Source organism: Rhineura floridana, chromosome 2, assembly GCF_030035675.1.
Source record: "Rhineura floridana isolate rRhiFlo1 chromosome 2, rRhiFlo1.hap2, whole genome shotgun sequence".
NCBI lineage: Eukaryota > Metazoa > Chordata > Lepidosauria > Squamata > Rhineuridae > Rhineura > Rhineura floridana.
Window position 1 is genome coordinate 122,069,389 of NC_084481.1, and position 26,084 is coordinate 122,095,472.

The 26,084-nt window shown below is 46.1% G+C and overlaps 1 protein-coding gene across 7 annotated transcripts in view; it reads right to left on the reverse strand.

Moving 5' to 3' along the window:
- The window catches only part of SBF2 (SET binding factor 2), a 473,611-nt gene that overhangs the window by 64,289 nt on the left and 383,238 nt on the right, over positions 1 to 26,084 (reverse strand). The gene's annotated exons all lie outside the window — the stretch shown is intronic.

Consider the following 26,084-nt stretch of genomic DNA (forward strand, 5'->3'; position numbering starts at 1 on the left):
TATTAAAAAGCCCCTTTTGCCTATCCTACATTAATAGAGGCAAAACCATCATCTACAAATAGCAATGCCTTCTCGGTTGTGGCATAACCTTCTGTGGGAGATTTAGCAGATCCTTTTTAAAAGCAGTTAAAACATTCCTGTTGTGCCAGGGCTTTAATTTTTTTTCAATCTTTGTGGGTTTCTTAAATATTGTCTCTTGCTGATTTTTATTTGCATTTTTGTATTGTATTTTTGTGTGTTCAAATGATAGTCTTGCTTTGTTTCTAATGTTTTACAGTGATGTAGACCATAATGGGGACTGAACCATCAAAAATGGCATATTGAATGGAAATAACAACAAGCATAACAATAATAACTTCATAACGTTCTATATTAATTATATAGCCTGAATGCAGCAGAACTCTACCCACTTGTGAGTCCCAGTAACTGGCATTCAGGGACATAATGCCTCTGACAGTGGCAATCATGACTAGTAGCCTTATCCTTCATGAATATGCCTAATTATATAGTCACAAGGGTGGCTGTATTCTATAGTCAACATGGATTTTTCACATTCCGCAATGCTGAATTGACAATACACCCCATGCCATTCTGATGATTCCTATAAGCTTACTTCAAAACAAAATCTTACAAAACGTAGAGTCCTGAACTCAGAAATGCTTAATAACCCTCTATGTCTTCATGGTGATACACAAAACACTTAGAGAGAATCCAGAGTTCAAAGTCAAAAATAAGAGTAAAAAAATCCAGACTCCTGTTGGACTTTTTTCTGTCAGTGGTCTGATAATTTGTTGAAATTAATTAAAAATCAGCCATGTTCACAGAGTATATGTAATCCTATTACTGAACTAGCCCCACACTCTGACCTTCATCTTCTGCAGTTCAACAGTTAAAAAAAAAACGCCTGGCTGATTTTTAATTAATATAAGCATATTAATATTAGAGTCTATGACAAGAGCAGGCATGTTCAGTAAGGTTCACCTATCTTGAGCATGATTGTACAGAAGTAAATCCCACTGAACTCAATAAGCATGCAAAGGATCAAACCTGCCCTCCCTTCCTCCTATCCCCTACCTCTTGCCCCTCCCCTATTCCTCTTTCCCTCTCCTTGCAGGTATTGCCACCACTCACCATATCCTCAGAGGCACATATTACCAAATTCTTCCAAGCTACACAGCAAGTGGATTGGACTATGAAAGAGCAACCCAAATTGTGTTTGCATTTTGACAAATTTGTAGGGCAGTACAATATCTCTGAGAGGAGGTCAGGTCTCCTGCTCCCCTGATGCATTCACTATAGCCGCCCAATTTCCGTGCTTTTTAAATTTTGATAGAAATATCTGTTGGCTATAGGTATGGTTTTGCCTATTAGTGAATTTATTCTCATACTAGGAACTCTGCCCCTGCTTGATTCACTCACCAACCCCACCTACTGTCGCCAGTGCACCCTCAAAGGTTGCCAGCATACCCCCTGCCCTCCATGGGTCACCAGCACTCCCCGTCCCTCCCTCCCCCTGCATATGGGGTGCCAGCACTCCTCCCCAACAGGTTGCCAGCGCCCCCCCTCCCCACATGGGTTGCCAGTGTACCCACCTCCCTCCCTACACATGGACACCCCCCACTGGTTTAACCACCCTCACAGATCAACTGACCCACAAAGGGCCAGGGCCAGCTGCTGGTGAATGCCTCGCACACTTCCACCGCAGCCCCACTCGCTTGCTTGCCACGGGCATCTCCACCACCACCAGGCAACCTAGGTGACCCGCCTTCCGCTGCCCTTGCTGGGCAACCCATACAATTGGCCCCCTGCTCCTGCCACCACCAGGCAGACCATGCAACTCATCCTTTACTGCTGCCGAATGCCACCACCACTCTGCCTTGCCGCGCATCACGCTATGTGTGAACGCTTCTGTGTAGGCTTGCGTCTGTGCAGCAGTGTGGTAGTGTGACACTTACAAAAATATTATATTGGAAGATTTACAGCTACACAGATTTTTTCAAATGTTTTCTAATAAAACTAACAGTTTCTCCTAGCACATTAAGTATGCTTCCAAATACCAGTCGGTGGAAACCACAGGTCGGGAGAGTACTCTTGTGCTTAGGTCCTGCTTGTGGTAGCCAGGCTTCTGTTTCTCCCTCTCTTCTGCTTTCTTGGCTACTAACACCCAGAGCACATCTGCCCAGCAACAGCCAGGGAAGGCGCCTCTAACATTTGGAGGGCTTGCTGGTTTGGCTTTGGGTGCCTATGCAATGCAACAAACAGCCCCCTGCCTACTTCCCAGTCCTAGAGCTGCTGAGGGGGTAGAGGGATTTTTGCACAATTCCCGGGGCCATCCCTGCTCACTTCAGAGATAGGAGGAAGGCTTTTATCATTCCTCATACTCACCAGAGAGTGGTGACACACCTGCAGTGGCAAGCAAAAATGAGGAAGCCTGTGGGTACTTTCAGACCATGCCAGTTATTTCTAACACAGTCCTTGGCATGTTTTTAGATTACAAGTTAACTTTAAATATTATTAGATTAAATGGTTCCTATGAAAGCAGCAAGGGGATCACTACAGCAACACAGAAAGAAACAACATGGTACATGTCATACTTGTCCTAGACGGATTGTTTACAGACACTTACTTTTTATGAGCAAGAATGTTTAGATGCTCTGAATTAACACACTAAACACCCTAGTACTTTGGCTCTGACAAATAACCAACTCTGGCTTGCATCAACATCCATTGAAACAACTCTGAGATTATAGTATGTAAACTCCTGGTTATATAATTTATTTAAAAAATACAGCAAGTTAACAAAGAGAAGCAGTTACTTCTGATTCCACACACACAGCCAAAAGGGAAAAGATTCCAGGAACTCTGAATATTTTTAAATCAGGTGAATTTAAACGCAAGTGTCTTCTGTCATTCACAGAAAAAAATTAAATTATTAAACGTGAAGAATTCCTGTTTGGGGAAATGCACAATATAATCTTACATGTGAAACTAATGAAAGTGAAGTTCTTATGAAAGTTTCTGAACAATTCCTAGGGCTGGTTGCAAAATTCATTTGATCCCTCCCCTCCTGCCAGTTATTAACAGACACTGATGCAGCTGTGCTGGAACTTACCCCTTGCCCTACTGAATACATATATATTGAATACATTCTGCCTAGGATACAACTCACACCAAACAACATATAAGGGGAATTTATAACACTGAGTTGTAAGAAGTCTTGTTTAAAACACATATAAAGCCATGGGTAGGATGCCAGGAAGAGATAGGATGCTGAGGACAATGGGACTGGGAGAAAGATAGCGATGAAGCAAAACAGGTGAAAAGCTGCACAGGAAGCCCCCCCTCCCAAGATGCAGGCTGATCTCCTGGAAGAAATAAGGCAAGAGTTAGGGAAAGAAGGTTAGGTTTATTCAATGTATACACCACTTCCCACTAAAAAAAGTCCTGAAGCAATTCACAACTAAAATAAAAAATACAATAATAAAATTGCATAAACATAATTAAAAACAAATTTCAGTACAATATCATATCAGTGCTGTCCAAATGCCTGGAAAAACAAAAATTCACTCCCTGCAACCAAAACGATAAGATTGATGTCTGGGGACAGCATTCTATAAATACAGAAGGATCTGTGTGCTGTTGGTGGGAATGAGCATGGAGAAGTGATCAGGACTGAATTTTAATTGTGTCCTCTGTTTCCTTATGGTTGCATGTGTCACCTTCCAATTGATGGCACTGATGGCGAAAAACTAGACAGGATTACATTCAGGACAGCGCCTCACTGCGTACATATTTGCTGTTAATAGGCAGAGATGTGGAGGGCTAAATTTAAGTGGAAAACATTTTGTGTACTAATACTAAAAGGCAAATTCAAGTTGCACAATTAAAGTGGATTTAGCACTCTTGTACAACAAACCTACTTTAAAAAAAGGACTTTCTGAGGCAAGGAAAGTGATGGGAAAATGCACTGGAAAGTGTAGGATAACAACTGATTGATGCAGCATTATATAACTTCCCTGCAAACAAATCAGAATTATCAATAAACAGCCCACTTCATATAAGCTCCCCACAAGCTTTGTTTAAACAAATCAATAAATAGGTTGTCTGGAAGGAACCTATGGTTGCCTTGGGGGTCCAGGACTTAAAACGTAACTGACACAGGAAAAATAGTAGATGAGGCAAAACCAGTTAATAAGGGGTGGAAAAGGGTAAACATTCTTCCCTATGGCAAACAGCAGCTATGAGTTTAAAGAGTTGAAAGGAGACACCTGAAAGCTTTTATACACACTTGAAGTAAACTTGGCAAGGGTACGTGAGGGAGAATGATGACAGTTAACACTGTCCGAAGAGAGCCAGCTGAGGAGATTGAACATAGCTCCCAGATAGGATGTAATGGCAAAGAAAGCCTAAGGAAAGTCCATGAAAACAAAAAATCCAACCAGGAAGAAGCCTCAGGAGCTGGTGTGTTAGTCAAAGTTTGATCACATGTCCCTGCCTATCCTAGGTTGGGAGGGGATTTAACCCACTGTAGGAGACAGGAGTTTAGAATGCTCAGAAACCAGTAGTGTTGGCAGGGCTTTAATCCAACTGCTAGGCTGGAGCTGAACTGCAGTGGCCAGGTAGTCTTGGAGGTGGCAGTGGGCACTAAGGTTTACAAAGATCTGAAAGAGCAACATATCAGGTTCCAGTGCCTAAAAGGACAGATGTTGTTTGCCCCACTAAGGCCATGCAGTTGTGGATGAGAATGGGCTGTGAATGGGAAATTCTAGAGCAGCGGTTCCCAACCTTTATAAGTACGGGACCTCCCTTTGCAACCTCAAAAATTTTCATGACATCCACAGGTTAACTGTAATTTTAGTCTCTGTTAAAACTTCAACAGGATCTTAATCTGGTCGGATTATTGAAATTTCATTTACCTGGGAGTAAGCCCCATTAAATATAAGAGAGTTACTTCTGAGTAGACATGTATACATTGTACTATAAGTTAGCTGCACAGAGGATTTTTAATGAGTGCTCAGGGGTGCTCAGGGTATGCTTCGGGACACTGTCTCATTACTTTTTTGGTAGGCAGCCTCCTCTTGGAGTCCCCCGGTCTTTGCAGACAGAGCCAATCAGCTCAGTTGATTGGGGGGGAGAGGCACTGGAGCATAAATAAATAGGTCCCTTATAGTGATGCATTCACGCCACACACGCCTTGCTCGCTCAAGTGCCTTGCTGCTCAGCTCTCTGTGTGGCGAGAACTGACTGTGCTGGCCAGATGGAAGGGGAGATGGAGGTGGTTGCATGCACATGCAGTGCAGGCTCACAAGTTGGTGGTGCACAGACCAGCCATTAATGTTTTTAAAAAATTAAGAAGTAATTCCTCTTTTGGTTCTTTGCTCCCCCCCCCGATGACTCCCGAAGCTCTCTAAGGATCCTGACCCCCAGGCTGGAAAAACAGAAATTTTACTTACTGTAAATTTGTTTGATGTTGGCAGTAGAGGACATTCTATGTTAGGGATGACACCTCCCACTGGATTGAAGGCAGCGTCCAGACTCCTTTGCGTCCTTTCCAGGGGGAGGAGTCATACCACCGTCAAGCAGAGCATGAAAAACTCATCAACCCCATATCAATGAAGCCCAGACCCCCCCAGGCACTCGTGTTAGAATCTGAGAAAAACACACTCAGACCAAAATGAAAGTAAATCCAACCTCAAGATCAACATGTACATAATAGTACAATGGGATAAGACAACCTAAACACTCTAACGAAGTAGAATGGAGGCAGAGGCCCAAAGACCCCTCCTGTCCCCAAACAAAGGAGGATCAGTAGGTAACAGCAGAGGAAGGTGAGGTGGGGAAAATGTCCTCCACTGCCAACATCAAACAGAAATTCATGGTAAGTAAAATTTCTGTTTTTGCCTGTTGGCAATGGAGAACATTCTATGTTAGGGATATAACAGAGCAGTTTCCTATTACCCGGGAAGGCTTCCTCTGCCCAAACAATCATCTGAAAAACTATCCTGTCAAATGCTGCATCAACAAATGAAGCCATCTATTCTACAATGTTTAACAAAAGTATGTGGTGTAGTCCACATAACCTGCAATATCAAAGACTGTGAAATTATCTTTGGAGGCAGCTAAGGCCACCACCCCGACTGAGTGCACAACAAGACCACCTGGAGGTCCCTTGCCCAATGCAGAATAGGCCTGATAGACTGCTGAGCACAACCACTGAGAAATGGAAGAAGATTAAACCTTCTTTCCCTTAGAAAGACCAAAAAACCAAACAAGGACCCTGGAACATCTGACCCAAATAGAAGCAGAGAGAACTATACACATCCAGAGAATGCCAATGCTTCTCTTGGGAACAGAAGGGATTTGGACAAGAGAAGAGACATTTGGTCTTACCATGAAATGGTCTTCTCTGTGCATGTCAAAGATGATCTCAGGTGGGTAGCTAGCTCCACCTAGCGGCTGGAGGCAGAAAGAGCACTGCTCAATTTTATAGGGACTTTGTGCTCTCTGCAGCTACTTGCTGCAGTTCTTGATCACAAGCCGACCAGAAGAGTAAAGACATAACAGTAACAACACGTATCTGAGGACAAAACAAGCAGCACTCACTCTCTGCTAAAGGCACACACTGAAACAATGATGGCACCCCAGCCCTCCTAGGGAGTGATCCTGAGATAATCTTTGACATGCACAGAGAAGACCATTTCACAGTAAGACCAAATGTCTCTTCTGTGCATGGAAAGATGATCTCAGGTGGGACATACCAAAGCTGACCCATGTAGGGCGGGAACATAGCTGGGCTGTAAAACATTATTGGTCTGAAAGAACATGCTGTAGCACTCTCCTCCCAAAGGCTGCCTCTGCAGACGAGTAAGTATTTATTTTGTAATGCTTGATAAATGTGTTAGGGCTAGCCCAAGTAGCCGCTCTGCAGATCTCCAGGAGAGAGGCATTGCGGGAAAATGCTGCTGATGTGGCTGCCGCCCTAGTGGAGTGGGCCAGGAGGACCAGCCTCAGGGAAGTGTATGCTAAGGTGATACATGCTTTAATCCACCTGGCTAGTGTTGAGCTGGAAACCTTCTTATGCAATGTAGCTGGGTGAAAGGATACAAACAAGCTATCTATTTGGTGAAAGTGTTTTGTTTTTGAGATATATGCTTTTAAGGCTCTTGCACATCCAGTGAGTGCCATGCCTTCTATGTGGGGTGGGCCAGGGCTGGACAGAAAGCAGGAAGTACAAGCTCTTGTTGACAGTGAAAGTTAGACAATACTTTAGGATGAAAGAAATAGACAATGCGGAGAATGACCCCATCCTTATGCAACACACAGTAACGTTTGCAAAACACAGTAACCGACCTCTGTATATGGCGTTTATTAATCTGACTAAGGCCTTTGATACTGTAAATTGAACTGCTCTCTGGACCATCCTTCTGAAAATTGGATGCCCTGATAAATTTGTGAATATTTTGCGACTCCTCCATGACAACATGATGGTGACAATTCTGTTTTTTTTTTTACAATAATTTTTATTCAAATTTTCATAAAACATAGAAAACAAAATCATAAAACATTCAAAGACAAAAAACAAAACAAAACAAAAATGATTAAACAAAAAAAAATAAAATGTTGACTTCCCATTTGTCACATATCAAATCAGTTATAGGTCTACAATATATAACAATCCTGTCTCTTAAATCATATTATAAAATCACTTTCCTCCAGTAGTTATCTTAATTAATCATCAAATCTCATAAACATTACTTTATTCTTTCCACAAAAAGTCAAAGAGAGGTTTCAATTCTTTAAGAAATATATCTATCAATTTTTCTCCAAATAAACATGTCAATTAATCCATCTCGTTAATAATTATAATAATCTTATTGTCATAATCATAGTCCAAATAAACATTTCGATTAATCCATCTCATCAGAATCTGTTAGGTCCAATAATTTCAATAGCCATTATTCCATTATCCCTATTAGTTCCATCTTCCATCTTCAATAGTCCTGTTAAGTCCAGTAATTTCAGTGTCCAATCTTCCATTATCAGTATTCCATAATAATCTTGCTGTTGTAGCCATAGTCATATAATAAGAGTCTGATGGGAATTTCCTCTATCCCAAATATTTTCTTGCCATCCATTCTGAATAAGTTGCTGAAACATTGTTGTAAATTCATATCTGTGTTCTTCTTTTTTAGAAAATGCACTGGCTCATCTCTTAAGAGTTTTTCCATTGTCACATGACTGCAGTTAATTCCATAGATTTTCTGTATATCAAGCTCCATCACATCATTCCAGTCCAGAAGATTATCCAAGCCATTGATAACTTTATCTCTAATATCTTCATTAATTTCTTCAGAGATAACGTTAAATTCCAAACAGTAGATTTTATTTCTAAAATCCATAAACTCCAGATCTTTTTCCAATTCCACATTTGTTCCAATCTCCAGGGCTTGTATCTTCCCTTTATTTTTTCTTTTCTCATCTCTGATCTCATTCTCCTCTCTCACAGGGTCCCCTATTTCTTTAAACTCCTGCGTCATTTTGCTCAGTTCAATTTTCAGCTCCTTACTACCCTGTCGCAGGGTTTGTTTCGTTATCTCAATCTCATCCATTATTTTCTGAAACATAATTACTTCCAGATTCTCAGCCACTTTCTTGATTGCCATTTTTAAAACCACGGAAACAAAACAAAACAAAAATAAAGAAGAACCACTTCTTATTTCAGCAACAATTGGGTTAATATTCCAGGCTTGATGACATCACAGTATAAACAGAGCAACCTGCCTTATCTCTCTATGTTCAAGAATGCAAAATAAATTTAGTTCCCAGCATCAAAACAGTTAGTGGCGTCGTGAAGAAGCAGATTCGTCAAAATAAAATAGACCAAAAAGAGAATAGTCCCAGACAATATAATATTCCTCGGAATAGAAATCAGGAATAGAAATCCCTCTTCTGTTTATTATCTTTAGAATGCACTTCCAGGACAGCTTTTTGCGACAGAAACAGAGATAAGCTGTTAATTTCGTGAATAACAGAGAAGAGCTATATCTCACCCAGAAGTTGTCCAAAGCCGATCAATCCGACAAATCTCCTTTTGCTGCAACAATTTAAACCAAGTAAAAAAAATAATAGAAAGAAGGGTGCTTGCCTGTTAGTCCGTTCTCTCTTTCAAGAAAAGATAAACGTATCGCTTAAGCAGATAGAGCTTGTTAGGAAGTCCGTCCGGCATTGTTGGCTGGACCTTATCTCATAAATTAATGAAATCCAGTCCTCCCAACAAAAACAGGCTTTGAGGTTGATCTCTACGTTTCTCCCTGCCCGGGAGAAATTTCATCAGTCAAAAAAAAAAAAAATGTTCTGACTGATTTATATCTGAATAAGCTTCTTTTGAGGCAGGAGCCCGTCCCAACAGCAGGCACAAGCGAAGTCACCCTTCCCGGAAGTCATGATGGTGACAATTCTGGATAACAATGGCTCTCAAAGTGATCCATTCAAAGTGGGATCAGGCATCAAACAGGGATGTGTCATTGCTCTGACCTTATTTGATACTTTCATTGCCATGATTCTACACCTTGTTGAGGGGAAACTTCCCACTGGCGTGGAAATCACATACCAAAGAGATGGAAAGCTTTTTAATCTCAGGAGGCTGAAAGCAAAAAGTAAGGTAATTACAACCTCTGTCATAGAACTTCAATATGCTGCCGCACATTCAGAGGAAGATCTTCAAACTATCCTAAATGTCTTTGCAGAAGCATATGAAAAGCTTGGCCTCTCGCTTAATGTCAAAAAACCCAAAGTGCTTCATCAGCACGTGCAAACTAATTCCTCTGTAGCACCATCAATCCAGCTTAATGGTGCGATGCTGGAGAACTTTGATCACTTTTCTTATCTTGGCAGCCATCTCTCTGTAAAAGCTGACATCGACGCTGAAATTCAGCATCGTCTGAGCTCTGCGAGTGCCGCATTCTCCCGAATGAAGCGTAGAGTGTTTGAGGATCGGGATATTCGCAGGGAGACCAAAATGCTTATTTACAAAGCCATTGTACTACCGACCTTACTGTACGCCTGTGAAACATGGACCATTTATAAACGCCACTCCCAACTTCTTGAAAAATTCCACCAACGCTGCCTCCGGAAAATTCTGCAAATTACTTGGGAAGTGTCGGAAGGCAGAGCTGGGGTCCCAATCCCGGGGAGCTGGATCCCGGAGAGTTGGGAGAAGAGTATTCGGATGGATGGCAGAGGGAAGGGGGAGGAACTTCCCCCCTTTGGAGCGAAGACAAAACAGAGGAACTGCCAGTGATAAGGTCGCTTAGCAATGGGGAGCCTGAGCCCTTCCTGGACATTCTCACGCCTCCCCCTCTTTCAGGCTCAGAGCAAGAGGGGAAAGAGGGAGGGCTGCTCACAGCCGAAAAGCGGGGAGGCAGTTTAACCATCAGCCCCTCCCCTATCCCCCATCCTGGAATCGGAAACTTCAGAAGAGGAGGGGGTGATGCTTCCCCCCTCACCGCGCACACACAGACAGCTGAAAAGACAGGAGAGAAGGGGGGGAAGGTGGGCAGTACCTGAGGAGCAGTTAAGGAGGAGCGAAAGATTGCGTGCCCGTTTGGCCCCTTCTTAAAGAACAGGCGGGAAGAAGTCCCTTGCTCTGTCAACTTTCTCCCAATGCCGCAGGACCTGTATCCTGTTTCATGTTTCATGAGAAAACGCAGTCTTTGTTTGGACATTACCCTAATAAAACACGAATTAACTACAGCCGTTGGTCTGGTTCCTGAGTCACATCCTGGGCCTGACAGCTTGACAGAGCCACCTAAATCACCCTCAACGCTCTCTTCACTTGACTGGGACAAGATGTCAAAGGGAGCAGCGGGGGGGACAAACCCCACTTCTGAGACGGAAGAAGTGGAACTCTTGAGGACTAAGGTAGCTGATTTGCAGACGGATGTTCAAGCCCTGCTAGCAGCAGTCAAGGTGCTGAAGACGGATAATCAAACCTTGAAGGCCACGATAGACCAGATGCAAACAGCCCCTCCAGCTGCCGTAGTAAAGGTTCCCATTGGATTGCCCCCAAAATACGCGGGACAAAGTGATCAGTTGGCAACCTTTGTGGCTCAATGTGAGTTATATCTGGATGTCAGGCACACGGAATTTCCAGACGATGGGGCTAAAGTAGCTTTCGTGATTAGCCTCCTGGAGGGAGAAGCTGCAAAATGGGTGACTACGTATCTCGTGAGAAAGGATACTGTCTTAGGAAGGTACAGAGGATTTATACAGGAGATGACCGAGATGTTTCAAGACCCGCAAAGGGCTGAAACAGTAGCGCGGCAACTAGGCGCTCTGAAGCAAGCTAAAGGGACTGTTTCCGAGTACACTAACGCTTTTAAAATTCTGTCCCAGGAAACTGGTTACAATGACGCCGCCCTGATGTTTATGTACCGGAGTGGATTAAATGCTGAAATCCTGGATGAGTTGGCCAGGACCTCCCCCCCCGCTGACCTACCAGGGCTCATCCAGCTATGCCTACAGATAGATCATCGGATGGAAGAAAGGCGCCTGGAAAGGAAGCAGGAGGTCCCGAGATACTCAGCCTCGGCATCCCGCAACAAGACACTTCCCACTGCAGGGATGGCAGGTAATGCAACTGAGGGACAGGGAGGGGCTAGGCCAAGACTGTCGGAAGAAGAAAAGGAAAGATGACGCCGGGAACGTTTATGCTTTTATTGTTCAAAGCCGGGCCATGTGGCCAGAGACTGTGGACTGAAAGGGGGGAAAGCCGAGCCGTCGGGAAACTAGAACACCCAGTCCACGTGCAGGCCGGTGGACTGGGGGCAGCATTGTATAAAGGCCCCCCAACGATCCAACCTCCCTCAAAGGGGGTGTTGGTCTTGCCTATTCGGATTACAACTTCCAGAGGAGTGGTGTTTAATTCCACTGCCTTAATTGACAGTGGAGCCTCCACAAATTTTATTGATGCAAAGTTAGTCAAGCGTCATGGAATTTCCCGGTGGAAACTGGACGCTCCCCTAGCTGTGGAGACTATCGATGGGAGACCCCTGAAGTCAGGAGGGGTGACACAAGCCATGGAGGAAGTGAAACTTCAAATCCCCAGGCACGAAGAGTTCATTTCGCTATACGTGTCAGATCTCTCGAACTTTGAGGTGATTCTGGGAATGCCCTGGCTAGCAAAGCATGAACCCAAAATAAGTTGGAAGGAGGCGGTGGTGTGGTTCACCTCACAGTATTGCCAGGAGAACTGTCAACCTGAAGGAATCAAGAACACCCTAGCGGGGGCAGTGCAAGTGATCAAGCAAGTGACCCTGCCGCCAAAGTATGAAGAATTCAAAGATGTGTTTGATGAAAAAGAGGCAGAGACTTTACCCCCCCACCGCCCTTACGACTGTGCGATTGACCTAGTGCCAGGAGCCAGCATCCCATCAGGGAGAATCTACTCTCTCACAGAGAATGAGAGGGAGGCCCTGAAGGAATTCCTGGATAAAAACCTGAGGCGAGGATTCATACGCCCCTCACAATCCCCTGCTGGAGCGCCACTATTGTTTGTGAAAAAGAAGGGGGGGAACTCAGACCCTGTAACGACTATCGCGCATTGAACCAGATCACCATCCCCAACAGCTACCCGCTGCCCCTGATCTCAGAGTTGCTGGACCGACTGTGCTCTGCAAAAATCTTCACGAAGTTGGATTTGAGAGGAGCGTACAATCTGATCAGAATGAAGGAGGGAGATGAATGGAAAACAGGATTCTTGACCGCTTACGGACAGTATGAATACCTGGTCATGCCGTTCGGGCTTTGTGGAAGTCCAGGAATTTTTCAAAAATTCATGAACGATGTGTTTAGAGACTTGTTGGACACGTATGTAATCTGTTACTTAGATGATATCCTGGTGTTCTCAAAGAACCAGGAAGACCACGACCAGCATGTGAACACGGTGTTGAAGAGACTGAGAGAAAATCACCTGTATGCTAAATTAGAGAAATGTGGATTTGACCTCAAGTCTCTAGACTTCTTTGGATATCGAATCTCAGCGGAAGGCGTGGAGATGGACCCAGGGAAAGTAAGCTGCATATTGGACTGGGGCCAACCTGTCACCAAAAAGGATGTACAACGGTTTTTGGGGTTTGCCAATTATTACAGAAAGTTCATTCCAGAGTTTTCCAAATTAACAGCTCCTCTGACTGACTGTTTAAGGGGGAAGAAGAAGTTTCAATGGACAGAGAACGCCACCGAGGCCTTTGTAGAGCTGAAGAGAAGGTTTGCTACTGAGCCCATTCTGCGCTTTGCTGATCCGAACCGCCCTTTCATAGTGGAAGCAGATGCTTCAGATTTTGCCATTGGGGGGGTCCTGCTACAATTAGACCAAGAAGGGAAGGAGCTGCACCCCTGTGCGTACTTCTCTCGGAAGTTAAAGCCTGCAGAGAAGAACTATACAGTTTGGGAGAAGGAGCTGCTGGCCATCAAGGACTCTTTTGAAAACTGGAGACAATACCTAGAGGGGACCTCTCATCGAATTGAAGTGCGCTCCGACCACAAGAATCTTGAAAGCCTCCAAACCACCAGAAAGCTGAACCAGAGACAGATAAGATGGTCCCAGTTCTTCACTAGGTTTAACTTCCAGATTACTTACCATGCCCAAGCCAAAAACCAGAGAGCGGATGCCTTATCCAGACAGCCACAATACAAAGGAAGTGAATCCGAGGACCAGCCTCAGTACGTAATCCCGCCAGAGAAATTAACGTTGGGAGTATGCCAGCCTTCATGGGAAGAGGAACTCAAAAAGGCACAACAAGAAGATGCAGACATGCTAAAATATTAGCAGGAGACGGGACAAGGTCAAGACTCAGAAGTAACCTTTCACTGGAGAAATGGACTGTTATGGTTCAAAACCGCCAGATATGTGCCAGAAGGGGAATTAAGGCTCAGAATCCTACGCCAGTGTCATGATTCCATCACAGCGGGACACTTTGGGATTTACAAGACCATTCAGAACGTGGCCAAGGACTTCTGGTGGCCTAAAATGCGTCGGGATATTGAGAGTTATGTAAAGTCCTGCTCTGTCTGTCTGCGGACAAAAACACAAACAGGGACACCAGCAGGACTGTTACAACCGTTGCCTGTCCCACATGAACCCTGGAAGGACTTCTCCATGGATTTTATAACTGATCTACCCAAGTCCCAAGGAATGACAGCCATCTTAGTAGTGGTGGATCTACTTACCAAAATGGCACACTTTCTTCCTTGTGCAGGGGCCTTAGAGGCTAAAGAAACGGCCAAGTTATTCATAAAAGAAGTCTACCAGCTGCATGGATTGCCAAACAGCGTAGTCTCAGACCGAGGAACTCAGTTCACAGCCAAATTTTGGAGAGCAATGTGGAAACAGTTGCAGACGGAATTAAAACTCTCCTCCGCCCATCACCCCCAGACAGATGGGCAGACGGAACGCTTGAACGCCGTTTTGGAAAGATATTTACAAAGTTATGTGTCCTATCAACAGACTGACTGGGTATCATATTTGCATTTTGCAGAGTTCGCCTACAACAATTCTCTGCACTCCAGCACTCAACAAACCCCGTTCTTCGCTAATTATGGATTCCATCCTAAAGTCTTTCCAAGCAGCTCAGAAGGAATGCTGGTACCGGCAGCTGAGAACTTCCTTAAGGAATTGCAAGCGGCGCAACAGACACTGAAACAGCAGTTAAACGAAGCCAAAACGGAGTACAAGCGAGTTGCTGACCTGCACAGGAAGGAGCCCCCCCCTTCAACCGGGAGACCAGGTATGGCTGTCCACCCGCTTCCTCCAGATGCCGGGCAAATGTAGAAAATTACAAGACAAGAGGGTGGGTCCTTTCGAAATAGAAACTCAAATCAATCCCGTGGCGTACCGACTGAAGCTGCCTGACACGTTTAAAATACATCCTGTGTTCCATCGATCCCTCTTAACGAAAGCCGCCCCTCCCAGTGAGTTACGGCCAGAGGAACCTCCCAGAGCTCCACTCCTGGTAAATGAGCAGCTTGAGTTTGAAGTTGAGGAGATCTTAGATTCCAGGATCAGACGCCACAAGCTGCAGTACTTGATTCACTGGAAAGGCTATGGGGTGGCTGACAGATCATGGGAAGATGCAGCTGATGTGCATGCTCCAGAATTGGTAAAACTTTTCCATCAACGTTTTCCCCACCGTCCCAAGCCAGACAAGGGGAGGGGGGCACAGCCTGGGAGGGGGGATGGTGTCGGAAGGCAGAGCTGGGGTCCCAATCCCGGGGAGCTGGATCCCGGAGAGTTGGGAGAAGAGTATTCAGATGGATGGCAGAGGGAAGGGGGAGGAACTTCCCCCCTTTGGAGCGAAGACGAAACAGGAACTGCCAGTGATAAGGTCGCTTAGCAACGGGGAGCCTGAGCCCTCCCTGGACATTCTCACGCCTCCCCCTCTTTCAGGCTCAGAGCAAGAGGGGAAAGAGGGAGGGCTGCTCACAGCCGAAAAGCGGGGAGGCAGTTTACCATCAGCCCCTCCCCTATCCCCCATCCTGGAATCGGAAACTTCAGAAGAGGAAGGGGTGATGCTTCCCCCCTCACCGCGCACACGCAGACAGCTGAAAAGACAGGAGAGAAGGGGGGGAAGGTGGGCAGTACCTGAGGGGCAGTTAAGGAGGAGCGAAAGATTGCGCGCCTGTTTGGCCCCTTCTTAAAGAACAGGCGGGAAGAAGTCCCTTGCTCTGTCAACTTTCTTCCAATGCTGCAGGACCTGTATCCCTGTATTGCTTCATGAGAAAACGCAGTCTTTGTTTGGACATTACCCTAATAAAACACGAATTAACTACAGCCGTTGGTCTGGTTCCTGAGTCACATCCTGGGCCTGACAGGAAGACAGGAGGACTAATGTTAGCATATTGGAAGAAGCAAAGACCACCAGCGTTGAAACAATGATCCTCCAACATCAACTTCACTGGACCAGCCATGTTGTTCGAATGTCTGATAACCGTCTTCCAGAGCAGCTACTTTACTCCCAACTTAAGGATGGAAAACGGAATATCGGTGGACAGCAAAAGAGATTTAAAGAAGTTCTCAAAGCTAATCTAAAAAAATGTAACATAAGCATCGAGAACTGGGAAGCCTTGGCCCATGAGCGTCCCAATTGGAGGTTGGCCATTATCAAAGGTGCTATGGACTTTGAAGAAGCATGAGTACAGGGCGAAAGGGACAAACGAGCTAAGCGGAAGGCACGTCAAGCAAATCCTCATCGTGACCATCTTCCATCTGGAAACCTATGTCCTCATTGTGGGAGGCTGTGCAGATCCAGAATTGGCCTCCACAGTCACTTACGGACCCACTGTTAAAGACCTTACCCCGTAAGACAATCTTACTCAGCCATGAGTGATCACCAGTGAATGACAACATAATCCCAAGCAGGTTTATTCAAAAGTAACTTTCACTGTACAGTGGAGCTTACTCTCAAGTAAATGTGCATAGGATTGTAGCCTTAATTTTATTTAATGCCTTATTTCCTTTATATCTCAGCTTTCCTGCAAAGAGCTCAATGTGGCATACATGGTCCTGCACCTCCCCAATATATCCTCAGGATAACCCTAAGAGGTAGTTTAGGCTGAGAAGGTGACTAGCCCAAAAGTCACCCAGTGAGCTTCATGGCTGAATGAGGATTTGAACTCAAGTCTCAACAGTCTTATCACTGCACCACACTGGCTTTTGCAGAACCTGCATACTACAGTACCTCTATTAAATCACAATATAAATTACCCCACTATACTTTTCTTCCTTGGTCTTTTAAAATCTATTGAAATCAATAGTAATGTAAATTTTGTTGTGTGCTTTACATTTCCTCCTAAAGATCAAGAGAGAGAAAGACAGCCAGTACTCTTCCAATAATTTGATGGCATAGGTCAGCAGTGACACATGGAGGGGGCAGAATGGTAGTGGTACTGAAATGGCAAGGTTGGGGTACTTTGGTGGAAGGCAGCAACAGCCTGCAGGTGTGTGCCCACCTGCTGCAGGAAGGCAGTGCCACCAACCCTGAACTTGCAGGCACCTTGCCCCATCCCCATTCAGTGAGTGGCAATGCTACCATAACTGGGAGAACACCACTGTTGCAGAGTCTGGGATCTACTCTGTGTTTTACTAGAACCCCAAAAGCCACTAACTACAGCCAGCTGCAAAAGACATACATCTAGTATGAAAGAACATGGTGTCTCTGAGAAGTTGCTGAGCGCAAGGTTATCAGAACTGAGATGAGCTCACAGTCTGTCCACACATAGATCTATTCCTAGTTTCCACAAACACTCTTAATTTCAGTTGTCAAGTTTCCAGACAGGTATGTGTCCTTTTGTTGCTATTGTTAAACAACCAAAAGCCAGAAGCTCTTGCTAATTTACTACATATCTCCCAGGGATCTACCAATAGATTACAGTCTACCTTCTAGCCACCCCTGTGCTAAATCATTTGTATGGACACAGGCCTACCTTGCAGGGTTGCTATAGCATGGTTCAAACGAGTGCTTGCGAGAATGAAACTACCATAGCAGGGGTAAGACTCTTCAAAACACTGCCAAAGAAGGCATTCTCAAAAAAGTAATGTCACCTTTCTACTGTGTGCAGCTGTCACCGTCTGTGTCAAGTGTCATGCATCAAAATTAGACACACCTGATGGTCAAACACATGATAATGGCTGCTTCCATTAGAAACTGCTGCTAGAAGCAGTTGTATCACATGGTTTTATGGTAACACAAACCTGCCTTGTAGGGTTGTAATATAAATCAGGATGGTTAGACTTCAGGTTTTTGGTACTGATTTATTATTATTATTATTATTACAAAACCCCACGATCCACTAACCAGAGCAAGCCACAAAATATATACACTTTGAATTAAATAATTCTTAGCCCAGGGATCTGTTTTGAGTTCCAGAACTGAATTGAGATCACAGAATTTCCACACAAAAATCCACTCCCGATTACCAACCCCCAGCTTTCTTCTTTTCAGCAGTATAATGGGGGGGGGTCATTTTCTTGTTTTCATTGTGAAACAGTTAGGAGTCTGGAATCACCCTGAGATATGTCAATACACTTTGATTACTTTCTGCCCACCCTGCATTTAAAGTGCTATCCAAAAGCTAAACATTATGATATAGATCATAAAAAGAGATACTAATCACTTTTTGATACTGAGCAGCAAACATTTCCACTGAAAAACCACAACCCAGAGCTCTCCTGTTTCCCAAATACCAGGAAAAGGCTTTCCAGGGGACAGAGAATGCTACAGTGGGAGCAGCAGGCTGGAAAGCCCAACTGATAAATAATCTTCCCCACATTTATATTTTGAGTGAAGTTCTGTGTATTAAAACACATGATACCTTCAATAAAGAATCAGGTGTACCATGTTGCAAGAATCATTTCAGTTCATACTCTTTTAAGCAGCTTGTTTTTGTTGCAGCCCCCTCCTACTCAAAATATTTTCATATATAAACATTCCATATATTTAGATCTGCACTTACACAGATTTATCTATGAGTAAGTTCTATTGAACTCTATAGGACTACCATCTCAATAGACATGCATAGGATTGTTCCATGAATGCCTGCATCAAAGAAAACCATACATACTTTAATAGATATAATTATGATAGCTATAGAAGTTGGTATTTTCTTTTTAAAAGTTGGTGTTTTAACTTTAAAAACTTAAAAATCTGCAGGAAAAATGAAAAGAGTAAAACTACATTCCCCTTTCTGCCAAAACCCTTTCTATTGAATGTAAGCCTTGAAGGAAACAGTTTCATTAAGTATAACAGACCCAGCATGACTTGCCTTGTTGGGAGTAAAAGGGAATTGCTTCAATGGCACATTTAATAAGTGTCACTGAAGCCATTTTTCCTGGCAGTAAATGCGTATATAACAGAGACTGTACATTCGTTGAATGTTACATGTGAATAACTGTACGAGTGTGCAGCTCAACTACTTGTGTACCCAGGTACACAGACTGTACACTTGTTGAATGTAATGTGTGAACAGGGCCAGGACCTTCTCTTAGGGAAAAACTCCTTTGAATCCTCAAGAAAAAACTCCAGAGGGATTCCTATTTATTCATTTACAGACTGTGGCCCTCTAAAGGAGCCAACAGATTTTTCTGCTGTTGCCTTGGAAACAATCCCCTAAACTGCAGGCCTTGGGGAAGAGCTAACTCTTCAATGAGAAACATTCGATTCTGACATTTATTTATTAAATTTATATCCTGCTCTTCCTCCCAGTAAGAGTCCAAGGTGACATGATATACAGCCCTTCTGGAATGAGGACAATACACTTATCACAGCCCCACACCTTGACTAAAACCTCTGAAATATCAGGGCTGGAGAATACAAGGAAGAGAAGAAACTTTGCCACCTGTAGTGGGTTCAGATTGTAATCACAAACTCGATTGCTTAGCACCCTTTGCTCTAGCAGACAGGCTCTGGGTAAAGGGACCTGACATCAGCCAACAAGAAAGGAACAAAGGTAAATTGCATGCTGAGGCTGCCTCTACTGTTCCGGCTCGGGACTTCATCGCCTCCATGACCATGGGGCTGTCTCAAGTTGTCACCGGCCCGACGCATAGGGAAGGGCACACCCTCAACTTGGTTTTTGCTCCAGATGGAGGAAGGGGTCGTCTGGAGATGGGGTGGTGGTGGATGTCATGGTCAGACCACTTCCTGGTGAGGTTTAGACTTGTAACTCCAATCCTTCCCTGCAGGGTGGTGGACAGATTAAGATGGTCTGCCCCCAGAGACTAATGGAATCCAGTGGATTCCTGAATGCCCTGGGGGATTTTCCAGTAGATAGAGCAGATGACCCTGTTGAAGCCCTTGTCACACTGTGGGACAGCGAGGCGCGTCGGGCTCTTGACACGGTTGCCCCCGAGCACCCTCTCTGGCATTTTGGAGCCCAGTTTGCACCTTGGTACACCAGTGAGCTAAGGGCAATGAAACAGGCTGGATGACGGCTAGAGTGCAAGTAGTGAAAGACATGCTGTGAGGCCGATCGGGCACAAGTAAAACATCATAACCTGCCTACAGTGTGGTGGTGAGGGCAGTGAAGAAGGCCCACTTCTCTGTCTCCATCGCATCCTCAAGTAGCCATCCGGTGGAGCTTTTCCGTATTGTCAGGGGTCTGTTGACATCAACTCCAGGAAATGGAGTCTTAGATCCTTCGGAGGCCCACTGTGAACTGTTTGCAAGGCACTTTGAGGGTAAAGTTGCTCGCCTCTGTAGCAGTCTTGATGCCCCATCCACATTTACTGTAGTCCCCAATGAGGTTTCCTGTGCAACGTCTGCTGCAACTTCTTGGGAATGGTTTCAGTTGATGTGGCCTGATGACGTAGAAAAGGTGCTTGAGATGATGCGGCCAGCAATGTGTCCTCTAGACCTTATTAAAGCTTGCTGAGGGGGTTTGAAAGAGTGGATCCAGGGTGTGGTCAACGCATCATTGCAGGAGGGAGTGGTTCCAGCCACCCTGAACAGGCCATTGGTCTCACCTGAAGTGTGGTTTTCCCAAGTGGCATGCCATCATGTGGGTAGTCATAGCGCCATCTAGCGTCCGAAGGCAAGAATGTACTGGAGTTAATATCTGTAGTGAGCGAGCCCCTCCTACTCCAGTTTCATTCGCGACGAGTCCGGCGTGAGACATCTTGAGGGAAAAGCAACGGCCAACAGGCCTGCCAGTAAAGAAAATACAAAACTGGCCCCGTAGGGCAAACATTTCTAATGAACATGGAAGTCCCGACTTAACTCTATTGCCTAAGTGATAAATCTGAACAATATACTGAAGCAGGTGATATCCATATGCAAACTCCTCCAAACGGGAGGGCCGTGATGGCATGACACCTGGGAAAACCACCCTTCAGGTGAGGCCAATGGCCCGTTTTCGCAGGTGGCATGCCATCATGTGGGATGTACCAAAGCAGCCCCAGAAGGAAGGAACCACCCACTGCTTACTCACTGCTTACTCATGAGAAAGGACCTGTTGCAGAACTCACCTCCCAAAGGAAGCGTCGGCAGAAGCATAGCAGTCTATCTTATAATGTTTGATAAAGGAGTCTGGAGTAGACCATACTGCTGCTCTACAGATGTCTGCAAGAGGTGCATTCGTTGCAAAAGTGGCCATAGTGGCAGCTGACATGGTGGAATGCGCCGTTATTTTACTGGGCACTGGTAACTTTAGTGACTCATATGCCAGAGCGATGCAGGCGTGCAACCAACAAGACAGGATAGATTTAGAGATCTTTTTCCCCAGAGTCCTTGGGTGAAAGGATACAAATAATGACTCTGTCAATCATATGTCCTGAGTCCGAGACAGGTATATCTTGAGGGCCCTCCGGACATCAAGCAAGTGCCAGGCCTTCTCTAGTGGATGAGCGGGCTTGGGACAAAATGAAGGAAGAACAATGTCCTGGTTACAGTGGAAAGTTGAGCTGATCTTGGGACGAAAGGATGGATCTGGATGCAGCACAACTGAGTCCTTGTGGAAAATGCAGAGATGACGTGCTGATGACAATGCTCCCAGTTCAGATACTCTTCTTGCTAAGGTGATTGCCACCAGGAACAGGACCTTGAAGGATAACAGTCGCAGAGGCACTGACCCCAGAGGTTCAAAGGGAGGGTGCTGAAGAGCTTGCAGGACCTTAGGTAGTCTCCAGAAAGGGAAATGATGACACACCGCTGGTGAGAGGAGGGCAGCTCCCTTCAAAATGCGCCTGATGAGAGGATGTGAACCCACAGAAATGTCAGAGGGGGATGCGGACTGGATTGACGAGATCGTGGAGGCATGATGATGTAAGGTGTTAGCTTTGAGACCCCTTTTCAGGCCTCTATAAAGGAACTGCAGAACCTGTTGTACAGTAGCTTGAGAAGGTCGGCAGCCTTGCCCTGCACACCACTTAGAGAAGGTGAGCCATGTACTCTGGTAAATGCGATTCGTCGACGGCCTTCTAGATGCCATAATAGTATCGACAACCCCCTGAGATAGGCCTCAGTTAATCAGCTGCCTCCGTTCAAATGCCAAGCCATCAGACTCAGCCATTCGGGGTTTGGATGCCAGATCGGTCCCTGAGACAGTAGATCTGGCAGCCTCCAAGGCTCTGTTACCGACAGTGTGATCAGGTCCAAGAACCACGGGCAGCGAGGCCAGTATGGGGCCACCAGAACCTGTTGCGCCCTTTCGAGTCTCAGCTTTCTCAATGTCCTGCCCAGTAGAGGAATCAGGGGGAAGGTGTACAGAAGGCTGTCAGGCCAAGGGGTCGCCAGTGCATTCACTGACTCCGCGGTCTGTTCCAGATATCTGGAGAAGTACCGGGGCAGCTGCTGATTGTGACTTGAGGCAAAGAGGTCCACCAAGAAGGTGCCAAACCGGCACTGGAGGAGGTTGAATGTCGCTGGGTGAAGTTTCCACTCCCCCAGAACCACCTGCTGCCTGCTGAGCGAGTCGGCTGCCACATTCAGAGTCCCACTGAGATGTTCTGCCCACAGAGACCTCAGATGGCTTTCGGCCCAGTCGAAGATCTTGGTCGCTTCCACCTGGAGAGCTTGTGATCTAGTTCCCCCTTGTCTGTTCAAATGCGATTTTATGCAGGTGTTGTCTGTCCGGATCAGGACGTGCTCCAACTGGAAGGTTGGCTGGAAGTGTCGGAAAGCCAGATGGACCACACGCAATTCTAGCCAGTTGATACTCTGGTGTTGTTCCAGACTGGACCATCGACCCTGGACAAAGCGGAAGTTGTAGTGGGCTCCCCAGTCAGTTAGGTTGGTGTCCGTCATAATTACAGTTCTGTCCGGTTCTCGGAACGGAGTTCCCCTGCTGAGGTTTCAAATTCTTGCCCACCATCAGAAGGACCTCTGAAGGGGGGAATCCAGGCAAATGTTGCGATGGTTGGAATTGGCAATGTCCACCTGGAAAGGTAATAGGGCCCACTGGAGAGGCCGAGTATGGTGTTGTGCCCACGGAACAATGTGAATGGTGGACACGAACATTCCCAGCACCTTTGCCAGAAACATCACATCCGCCTTTGAGCATCGTAGCAGGAGCTTTGCCATATCTCTGATGGTCGCGATGCATTCCGGTGATAGGAAGACCATGGCCTGTACTGTGTCTAGTATCGCTCCCAGATGCTGTAGTCGCTGAGTTGGTTGTAGCTGACTCTTGATGATGTTGACAAGCCAACCATGGGTCCTGAGAACCTTGAGAGTGTGAAGAACCTGGTTGCGTGCGTGGTGCTTGGAGTCTGCCCAGAGCAATAGATCATCCAAATAGGGGTAAATATGGACCCCCTGAAGGCGGAGGTGGGCCACCAGGGTGACCATCACTTTGGTGAATACCCTTGGTGCTGACGCAAGCCCGAAAGGCATAGCCGTGTATTGAAAATGATTGTGGCCCAAGGTGAACCTCAGGAACTGTCTGTGGGCCAGGCAGATAGGTATATGGAGGTATGCTTCCTTTAGGTCGATGGAAGCCAAAAAGTCTCCCTGCTGTAGAGCCTGTATAATTGAGGCAAGGAACTCCATTTTGAACCGTCGATACATCACGAAGCAGTTGACGACCTTGAGATCCAAAACCGCCCTCCTCGACAGAACGCGCTGGGGAACTGCAAACAGGACTGTGTAGACACCCCGCGATCTCTCTGCTGGTGGGACCAGTTCTACTGCCGCTATGTCGAGGAGATGTCGGATTACTTCCTGCATGACTCTCTGTCGTTCCTGGGTTTGGGGAATGGGAGAGGGAAGGAATCTGTCCAGGGTCTGAAGCCAAAACTCTATGCTGTAACCCTGAGAGAAAAGATCTCTGATCCAAGAAACTTGGGTTAGCTCCAGCCAGGGTCCTGCATAGTGGAGTAGCCTGCCTCCGATAGGAATGGTATCAGAATTGTCGATGCTGATGCGCTCCCCGTCCGTATGATGAAATGGAAGGGCCTTGACATCTCTGGTACTGAGCCTTGCCCTGGAATATCTGCTTGTGCCAGGTTCCTTTGGAGGAGCGGAAGACTGTAAAATGGGGGTCGCAGTCTCGCCCCCAAGAGCTTAAAGGATTGGTATGGAGCAAACCTCCTAAATGGCCTACAGTCGTCTTTTTTGGACGTGGCTAGGGCAGGCTTTCTGTTGTCTTTAGGATCTACCAAGACTGCTTTAAGAGCTTCTTCGCCGAACAGCAACACTCCAGAGTATGGGGCTGTGGATAAATTGACTCTAGCTGTGGTATCTGCGTCCCAGTGACAAAGCCAGAGAGTTCATTGCACCACTACTTGTGCAGCCAGTGCTCGAGCTCCTTGTTGAGATTCATCCAAAGTAGCATCAGCTACGAATGCTACCGCTCTATGTAGCTTGATGAGGCCCCTTCTGAGTTTGGGTGGATCTGGGTTTGGGTCTTCCAAGAGCTCATCCAGCCACATCATAGAGGCTCTTGAAAAGATGGAGGCTGCTACAGAGGCTCGAATGCAACCGGCAGTGGCTTCATGGTTCCTATGCAGGGCGAAGTCTATCCGCCGTTCTGATGGGTCCTTAAGCTGTGAGTCTCCTTCTTTTGGGAGGAGAGACCTGGACACCAAGTCAGAGATTGGCTGATCTACTCCTGGGACGTTCAGGTGAGTCATGAACTCAGGAGCTAAAGTGTAATGTCTCTTAGCCCTGGCAGAGAAGCGACGTGGGCGCAGCGGCCGAGCCCATTCCTCTTTGGCCAGTTTGTCAATGGGACCTGGAACCAGAATGAAGTGATCCGCCGATCTGGGAGATTTGATGACCCTGTCACCCTTCACGGGAGGAGCGAGGGATTGGGCTGGCATGGACTGGAGTCCCAGCGTGTCCAGGACTCTTCGGCACAGCGGGATATAGTCGGCTGGGTCAAATAGACAATGAGGAGTCCTCCTCCAATTCTGAATCTTCACTCATCATCTTCAGCCTGAGGAAAGGCCGAAGGGTCCTCTGATCCAGTGTCATTACCTCGAATTCTGCCTCTGGCAACATCAGAAAGATCTGGAGAAGGAGGTGGCACAGTGTCATTGTGAACATGATGACCCATCGTGCTGGGCTGCTGCTGAGGTACTTACTGCTGTGAAACTGACTGTAATTGAGAGAAGAACCCCAGTTTATCCTTCAGCTGTGAAAGGCACTCGGGGGTCAGTTGCAGGCCTAGGAGAGGCTCTGGTATGGCCACCTGAGGCTCTGAGGGCAGGGCTTGCCCGTGTTGGGTCAAGTGAGGATGAACTGATTGGTGAGATGTCATCGCCATTGACTGAGAAGGGCAGTCCAACTCATCACCTGACGAGCCAGTAGGTGAATGAAAAAGAGCTGACAATGTCTGCTGAGCAGCGTCCTCCAAGTCAGGAACTGAAAAATATCGAACTCAGTTGGAGGGACCATGGGTAGATAGATGTTTAATTTTGGTGACAGCCTTGCAGTGGAGCTTGGGATACTTGTGCTTTGAAGCCTTGTGATGCGACTGAGGCTTGCGATGCTGGTTATCACCTATCTGCCGATCTGTCTCGGGTCGCTGATCTGCCATTGTAACATGCAGCAAGGCAGGTGAGGGAGCCCGTTCACAAGCTGGTAAATGCAGTAGTAGATATGCAAGCTGAGGGGGCCAGTCTCAGATGTGCCTCCACAGAGAGAGAGAAGTAGTGGCACAATACTGTTCCTGTGCACTGTACGAGGCAATGGATTGCAGTACATGCCCACAGGTGGAGGGGGGTGCGCTACTGGTCCTGTGCACTGGCTGAGGAAATATATATCTGTGCACTAAAGGAGACAATGAAGCTCAGTACACACCCACAGGTGGAGGGGGGTGCGGTACTGATCCTGTGAACTGGCTGAGGAAAAATATTTCAGTACATGCTCACTGGGGGGCAGTACTGATCCTGCGCACTATAGCAGGAAAGAAGTGACAGTACATGCCCACAGTGAGGGGGGGTGCAGTACTATCCTCAATACTAAGAGCAGTAGCCTCTATACTTGGATTGAAAAAAGTTCTGTAGAAAATCCTATTACTCACTGTTAATTCATTCACAGCAGAAGAGGAATAAAAAAGGATGGGAAATTCAAATTTTCAAAAAGGGCGGA